Genomic DNA, 8896 nt, shown 5'->3' on the forward strand with positions numbered 1-8896 from the left:
ATTAAACGATTAGCTGTGCCGTCCTTTCTCCACCTGTTTTTGGTTCATTATTGTTTTCGTTAATTCTTTCATTTTTTTCTATTTATACTGTTTTCTTAGCTTCTCTTTCCTTTTTGCCATAGGTTAATTCCTTTGTTTGTTATTTTTAGTTTTCGTCTTTGCTGCCCTTTCACCTCTTGATTCAAACCCGGATGTAAGACGCCGTTCAGCGATTAACAGCTCGTGTCAGGAGAAATGTCGGTAGTAAGGTCTGAAGACACTGGACCCCTTTCCCTTGCCATAACAAAAGGACATCAGCGCTAAGTAATCCTGGCAAGCAGACAACAACAATGGCGTGCTAAGACCCTGTTTGTTGACTGTGACGTCACTTCCTATCGCCACGTGCACTCGCGCTGCTTGCTGCACGTGCACAAATGGAGCAGCAGCCTCGGGCCGTCGCGTGCATTGGCGGCTGCTTGTCACGTGAGTATTTATTTTCGCTAGCTGTACTGTTCCGCTTGACTTGGCACGAGGAGAAAATCTGTAAACAGAACCTACACGAGAATGTGTTTGTCTGTAGCTGCGGGACCTCGCCAAGCGTTAAGTGGCTTCCAGCGAACTGAGAAGTAATGTTACACCGAGCTCTCCGAGGTCTGAACCTTCTCCCTTGCCTCCCAATTCCCTTCCTTGGTTGGTTACCAACAATTGCAAGTTTCTGAAGCGTGGCTGGAGTGCAGACTGTTTCGCGGCTATGAAGATGGTGGACGCCGACTGGGAGATGAGCAGATGTCTTGGGAAGTGCAGACTAAAACCTTTTCTGCAAGCACTGCTGAGTTCTTAAAAGCTCGGAGGGTGTGCTACCACTTCAGGTGACTTCCTTGCCTTCCAGCTGAGCGACTTAAGGGTCTTACTTCTCTGGCATCTGCGTCATCAGTTTCTCTCTCACTCCATTTTCTCATCCCTCCCCTCTTCATGTTATATATATAGAAAGAGAAACAGAAAGAAAGAGATAAAAAGAATAAATTGTCATATACTTGTCATTATGAGCAAGCTCAAAAATTGTGATAAAGCGAGTGTGGAGTGGATCGAAGAACATCTATTAGCGAAGAAGCTCTAGAATGTTCTTTTTGATCCCGTGCAAATTATTCAGTTTTTATGTTCCTGTTGAAAGAAATTTTGCCTGAAAGGAAGGCCGGCAACAGCTTCCCCTTCTCAAAGAAACAATTCCTACCCGAGCTTCCTTTACACTGATATTAAATACAGCAAGATTGTTACAGAGCTCATCTCGCTCAATTCTTGAGGGCAGACCACTGCATTTTGTAAATGATTATCTTTGTAAGGGAAGCTACCCCGCCCCGTGACCCAAGGTGTAAATTATACCCGAGAATTTTTCCAAAGTGTAAGGTTATTATGAAAGAAAGAGGCCCTCTGGATTTGATCCTTGGCGCACAAAGGAGACCCTGACTGGTACATAACATCTCACATTGCCATATTTGGAAAGCATTTTCCAGATGAAGGGAGATGATTCTGTGAAATCGGTAATAGAATGTGAGGACGAATACTTTGCCCAAAGGCAGAGTGCCCAAGTGCCTCAAAGTCCTTCTGCATTGGCAGGGTATTGACAAACTACCCAGCATGATGCCTGACACTCCAATGTCTCAAACATTTGCCCTCGAAGCACTGGTTTCCTGAGACCTTCACAAACAACTTTTCCAAAATTGATTTTAAATATTCTGAGCACGCGCTCACACAAGTACATACACACAAACATAAATGAGAAATCTTAGACAAAGGTCACATGGCGAGAGAAAGAAGCATAGACATCTCTGATAGACAGACTGTCGTGATAGGTTACAAGTCTTTGATGGATAAATACTCACAGGTAACTAATGAAAAGGCTTTCAATGATGGCGGCAAAATTTCGTTGTCTTACAAACCTACTTCTTGTTTTTGACAAGGTTTTGACTGATCAGAAATAGACGAACACCAAAGAAACAAAGAAAAGGACAAAATATACACAAAAACAATTTCGGGATTGATACTGTGAACACTAACTTGCAATGAGATTTTCAAAGAAAAGCAGATTGAGCCTGATATCCACTCTGCGTGCGCCGGCACCGTTGGGGAGGATGAGCGGTTGGCGGATGGTGAGGACAGTCGACCTCAAAACCAGATGCGGACGTGCTCTTCACCTCGGACAAAAGATAAGACAGCTCCAGGCCGGGATGAGACAATATCCGGTCTTTATACTTTCGATCGACCTGTGAAGACGAGGAGCACGCGGAGCAGATGGGTGAGAGGAGGAGGAGGAAGTGGCAGGATGGGGAGCTACTAGACGGGAAGGATGTTCCATGCGAAAATGTCACCTTCCCACGGGCATCATCGTTTGTTGCTTTATTTCGCCCCTCAGGCGAGGTTAAATGTGTAGATGAATAATAAACAAAGATACACAGGGCAGATTGTAAGACAAATGTAAGAAAGCAGTACAAACTTAAACATGAAGAGGAAGCAGATGTCGCGTGTCGGCGATTTTTCTGCTGTCCGTGTTGTGCTTTCCGTACTGTGATGGCCTGTCGCTGGGTGTGTACGTACGGATGGGGAGAATCAAGGGACGGTTTACCGGGTCCTTGTGTAACCCTATCCGTCTCGCGAGCCCAAGAGCCCTGACTCGCGGCGTCACAGGTATCTTTTTCTTTCGGGATGGGACAGCTACCCCCCCCCCCTTTCTCTTTGTCTGTTTCTTTGCTTTTCGCGCGCGTTGGGGTCCTTGGCGCGTTTTTCTGTCTTTTCTGGAGAGTCTTCATCCAGCAACGGACGGCGCCGGACGTGGGGGACGGTGGAGGACCGTGGCCCTAGCGGCCGGCGCTGGTCTCTCACCATCACAAGCCGATTTGGGCTTTTTTGTATATTTTCTACGTGTTTCTTCATATTCTTCATGTTGGATTTGCTCTCCGTCCATGTCGTCGTTTCTGCACGTTGCCTTTCGTGCTAATGTCCGCCATTGTGTCGACCCTGCGCCTTCCTCGCCTCGTCGGCGCGTGAGCAGGACCCTGCTGCGCGAGTGTGCGGCCTGGCCATCGAGGGAATACCTAGGGTGGAGGCCGGCGAGCAGGGACTCACGTGACCAAGGTCTACCCGGACGGGAGAACCGAGGGGGGGGACAGCTGGTCCAGAGGGAGAGAGGGGGGGGGTCACCGCTGTAGCGGCACGCGGGCCAGAGAGAGGCGGGCTGCCGCCAGCGAACACCTTGAGCGGACATTTGACTTGCCACCCAGCAGTGCGTGCGGGTGGTTTGTCTTCCCTTGTTGTTTTGTTTTTTTTTTTTTTCCTTTTCTTCGCCTACTGTAACATGCCTGTGCACAGGGCAACTCTTTTATTGTGAATTATTTTTGATGCTTGCCTCCTATTAGTGTTATTTTATGTTTAGTTAATAAACCTGTCTGTTTTGTAAACTTTGTCTTTGTCATCGTTGTTGTGTGGTCTGCGCTCAGCCTGTGGTTCGAATGGTATGTCAGCAAGCCGTCTCCGGCCGAGCGGAGGGGGTTGCGCGTTCGTCTCCGGCTGTGCGAGCGGATCTTCGGGCGTGCATCTTCCGGCGGCCAGGGGGTGGTAACGCGACAAATGGTGGAGATGCGGGGTAAACCCTACCCTATTATCCTCGAACCCTTGAGCGTAGACTTGTCCTGTTTTGTAACGTCCTTTGTATTTAGCTCTGGTTTGTGTGCAGTTAGAGCACAGTGTGTGAGAATGTGCGCTTGTGACAATTTTATCGGGGCTGGGAGAGCTGATGGTGTGGAACCTTCGCACCCTCACCCAAGTTTCTTTTGTTTTGTTGTGTCGGACTGCGCAAAGGCTTGCCTGTCCTTCCAGTGCGGTACGTGCTCTTGCAGTACCTCTTGTGTTTCGTTGGGACTGTAGGTTGTCTCTTTTGTCTGTTCTGGCAGCTCAGTGGTTGGTGGGATGCCAGCTGACATTGGTTTATTAGGGTTTTCTTTTCTTTTTAGTCCTGTCTTGGTCAGGAGCGAGAGGAGTTGAACTCGCGGTATATGGAATGAATGCTAGCGAGAGAGAGGCTAGTGGAGTAGTGACTGGCGTTGAGGCCAGTGGGAAGGAGTTTTTTGTTCGTTTGTTTGTGTTCCTCTAGAGGTGAGTGAGAGAGGAGGAATATGAGTTGTAGATTTTCCTAGTATCCAGGGGAGCCAGGCCAGAGGCGTTCAAGCGGAGAGTAGGCGACTGCAGGTGGGAGACGTAGGTCTTGGGAAGGCGCGGGCACTGGGTGGCAGTGCCGTGTCACTGCAGCCGGCCGAAGAGGGCTAGAAGCGAAGGCTGACTGGAAACGGAGAGCCGTTTCTTCAGGATAGGAATCTGCTGCAGATAGAGGAGTGGTAGTGGAGTGATAGGGAACTCGCGCCAGCTGTCGAGAGCGGGCAGGTATGGAGTGGCGGCAGTGATAGAGAAGAGTGTCGGTGCGAGGAGATGTTGATGTCCCCAGGGCTTGCTGTGTGCTTCCCTGAGGTGGTGCGTCCCTCCCGCACCTCGAGCCTCGTGGGTGCGAGGAGATGTTGATGTCCCCAGGTTTGCTGTGTGCTTCCCTGTGGTGGTGCGTCCCTCCCGCATCTCGAGCCCTGCGTGGCGCTCAGGACTGGGCTGTGTGCCTTTTTTCTCCCCGGGGTGGGGACGTGTCCTGGAGCGGCTCCACCTTCTCCGGCGTGTTCTGCGTGCGGCAGAAGCAACGCGTCACTGGCCGTCGGGGGGTCAGTGGAGAGTTCTACTTAGGAGATAGTAAGAGGGCGTGTCTTAAGTTGGGCGTGCACGAACATTTTTGTGTGTGAATAGGTGTGGTGTTGATTTTTTTGAGATTTTTTTTTTTAAGCTTGTACGCTCGTCTGAGGATGGTTGGTTTTTTTTTTTTCTGATGTCACGTAGGCGATTGTTGTTCCGTAAGGTCGTGGAGGCCTGGCCGTCGTGCATTCAGGTTGGCTTGTTTGTTGTGCACTACGAGTCTGGAATAGGCTCCATCTTTGTATTCCCTTTGGAAGGAGGAATCTGAGTTTTGATGTTGTCTAGGCTTGCTAGCAGCGAGGGTAGGTTTGATGGTTTGGTCTGGTTTTGAGTTTCTGCCCGTTTGTGGGCGTGGCACTCTGTGAGTGGTTTTCCTTTTTAGGGCTTGCCTTCAATCTTGACACGCGATGGTTTGGAAACTTCGCGAGGCTTCGTCTTAAGGAGGGGGATATGTCGCGTGTCGGCGATTTTTCTGCTGTCCGTGTTGTGCTTTCCGTACTGTGATGGCCTGTCGCTGGGTGTGTACGTACGGATGGGGAGAATCAAGGGACGGTTTACCGGTCCTTGTGTAACCCTATCCGTCTCGCGAGCCCAAGAGCCCTGACTCGCGGCGTCACAGGTATCTTTTTCTTTCGGGATGGGACAGCTACCCCCCCCTTTCTCTTTGTCTGTTTCTTTGCTTTTCGCGCGCGTTGGGGTCCTTGGCGCGTTTTTTCTGTCTTTCTGAGAGTCTTCATCCAGCAACGGACGGCGCCGGACGTGGGGACGGTGGAGGACCGTGGCCCTAGCGGCCGGCGCTGGTCTCTCACCATCACAAGCCGATTTGGGCTTTTTTGTATATTTTCTACGTGTTTCTTCATATTCTTCATGTTGGATTGCTCTCCGTCCATGTCGTCGTTTCTGCACGTTGCCTTTCGTGCTAATGTCCGCCATTGTGTCGACCCTGCGCCTTCCTCGCCTCGTCGGCGCGTGAGCAGGACCCTGCTGCGCGAGTGTGCGGCCTGGCCATCGAGGGAATACCTAGGTGGAGGCCGGCGAGCAGGGACTCACGTGACCAAGGTCTACCCGACGGGAGAACCGAGGGGGGGACAGCTGGTCCAGAGGGAGAGAGGGGGGGGGGGGTCACCGCTGTAGCGCACGCGGCCAGAGAGAGGGGCGGGCTGCCGCCAGCGAACACCTTGAGCGGACATTTGACTTGCCACCCAGCAGTGCGTGCGGGTGGTTTGTCTTCCCTTGTTGTTTTGTTTTGTTTTTTTTCCTTTTCTTCGCCTACTGTAACATGCCTGTGCACAGGGCAACTCTTTTATTGTGAATTATTTTTGATGCTTGCCTCCTATTAGTGTTATTTTATGTTTAGTTAATAAACCTGTCTGTTTTGTAAACTTTGTCTTTGTCATCGTTGTTGTGTGGTCTGCGCTCAGCCTGTGGTTCGAATGGTATGTCAGCAAGCCGTCTCCGGCCGAGCGGAGGAGGCTGCGCGTTCGTCTCCGGCTGTGCGAGCGGACCCTCGGGCGCGCATCTTCCGGCGGCGAGGGGGCGGTAACGCGACAGCAGACACAGGGAAGAAAAAGAAAATTATGATTATGGACTCATGTGTATTTATATACATGGATGTATACATCGAGTAACATGTTTATATGTATGTTTGTATAAACTGTGCGATATCATCATCATCATTATTCCTTTAGCTCCGATTGGCCGAGGGGCACCTAACATCATTACCATCAACTCTCGACAGCTTTCTCTGGTGTCTGCCATTCTTCAAGAGACTCCTAATAAGAGATCAGCCGACTCTTGGTTGTTGTCTGCTCGTCTTTGTTTTGTTTTATTTATTTATTTTGTCTACCCCTGCCATTCGCTTATGTTGAGGACATGTGTAACTTTCTCGTTGAACTTGCAGACAAGGGAAAATAAAATAATTAAGTTTGGCTGGCCACAGAGAAGGGCGAGTCCTCCCACTTGTTGCCAGTCAGCATGCCGGCTGTGGTGTCTCGGTGGCGGCCTTGTCTCGCAAGTCTGTTTAGCTGCTCTTTACAACAGACTTTTGCCAGGGGGACGATTTCCATCGATCTCTGTGGTGGCAGCGACATCTTTGATGAGGCCTCCTGTCAGCCGACCACGTGGTGCTCAAGGTCGTCTGTGATGTGTCCCACGCTCCACCGCCCAAGGTCGTCCATCTCTTGTCCTTCTTGAAGAACGCACAATCTTTTCATTCCTTCGTCACTCTTGGTGTCATTTTGAAAGACTAAACTAAGAGCCTCGTTCCTCATAGTCTTACAGACTGTCATAGACCCTCGTTATTGTCCTCGTCATAGAAGTTCAGTCAGGCGGAAAGAGGGCGTGTCTGGTTGCCCAGCAGTTGTTGGCCCTATATCTTGTTGATGTGTCGCCAGTGACGTATGTACTGCACTGCTTAGTGCTGTAGAGATCTTTATACATATAAAAACGTATCCTGACAGTAGACATGATGTGTCATGTGTAGCTGAATACTGTGTCGTATGTCAAAAAAAAAAAAAAAAGAGTGGGGAAGGGATCAAGACCAAGAAGAAACAACTCAGAGGAGGTCCTGGTGGAATGGTTTGCCATGAAATCCCTTTCTGCGGTCGATTGAAGGACGATAAAGGGAGTCTGCAGCTCGCTGGGTGCCGTGTGATCGAAGCGCCCTCTGTGACTGGCGACACGTGGCGACCTGCGACATCAGGACGTGTGGGGGGGGGGGGGGGCTGCTGCTGCTGCTGGTGACTACCAGATGAACAAAGAGTCAGTGCCAGTGGTGGGAGCCACTCGCTTGACTTCGTCCCCCGGACTAGTCTCGGTCCTCAGTCTCTCTGTGTGCGTGCGTTCGTGCGCGTGTGCGCGTGCATGTATATTTATCTATTTTGATTCGATGCAAACAAAAACGTATTAAACATTTTAAATTATTATTTCAAACTAAATAGAAAGGACATTTTGATTGCATTGCGTGTGAGTGAGAGAAAGAACGAATGAAACTGATTTAAAAAAAGAGAGATTGAGATAGTCATGGAGGGACAGAAGAAGTAGAATAAACTAATGCAGACAATGGTAAAAGCCCAACAAAACAGTGTAACATGAATCTCAGTCGTCATGACCACCTGTCATCATCGTTGCCTTGGTCACTCGATAATCCCTTGACAAAATGGATCGGCTAATTGGCTCACACAGTGGGGCAGCTTGAATCCTTTCTTCCCATTCCAGACCTCCAACTCTCTGGTCGTCTTGCATCCAGGTCACTATTTCATAAACCCGCTCGGTCATAAATACTCTTGTCCTTCTACACCCAACTGACCTGTTTCTTCTTCACAGCTGGATTTAAATTTTCTCTGAGTTCAAGATTAAAACTGAGGCGAACTGTTATTTAATATTTACAATGGTTAACGGTCTTTTTCATCTTTATGTTAAAATAGTCCCTGGCACTTGACACGATGTACGACTACGGGGACAACATTATTTCTGCCTTTGGTTGAAACAAGATTTGAAGACCTCGGGTGCTAAGAGGTCTCTGTTGCTAATGTCAGGGTGGCGAGCTATTCAGTGGATACACAGGCACCCACTTAATTAAACTCCACTCGGCACTGTCTGGCCCCTAAGTACATTACTGGGCCGCCATTGTGGGCCTGCTTATCTGCCCCACATCACGTGAGTATAGACATGTAGCGGCTTGAAAGCCCGGACTGACTCAATGAATACCTTTTCAAAGTCTCCCCCCAAAGAAAACGTTAAACAACCTTTTGTAGCGAGCTTTGAGGGAGGGTAGGCAAGGGCAACTAGCGTCTGGCGCGCGAGACAGAAGACCCTGGAGGTAGTGGGGTACTTCTGTGTGTGTGTGTTTAGGGTGTTTGTGTGTGTAATTATATTTCTGTACCTCTTTGTATTTTCAAAGGAATCAGGCAGAAAAACAAGAGAGAGCGCATGCGTGTGAGAGATTATCTGTACTTGCCGGTCACTGTGGTTGTGTGTGTGTGACAATATTTTTCTTGTGTAGACAATGGAACTGGTTCATGTACGTGCTTGTACGACCACAGGAGAGAGAAATAGGGTGCAAAACAAACAACAAAAGAGGTTCGTGTGACAATCATATTGGTAAACACACCTGCACACGACAGACAAATCTTGG

Source organism: Pomacea canaliculata, linkage group LG14, assembly GCF_003073045.1.
Source record: "Pomacea canaliculata isolate SZHN2017 linkage group LG14, ASM307304v1, whole genome shotgun sequence".
In the NCBI taxonomy this organism is placed as follows: Eukaryota; Metazoa; Mollusca; class Gastropoda; order Architaenioglossa; family Ampullariidae; genus Pomacea; species Pomacea canaliculata.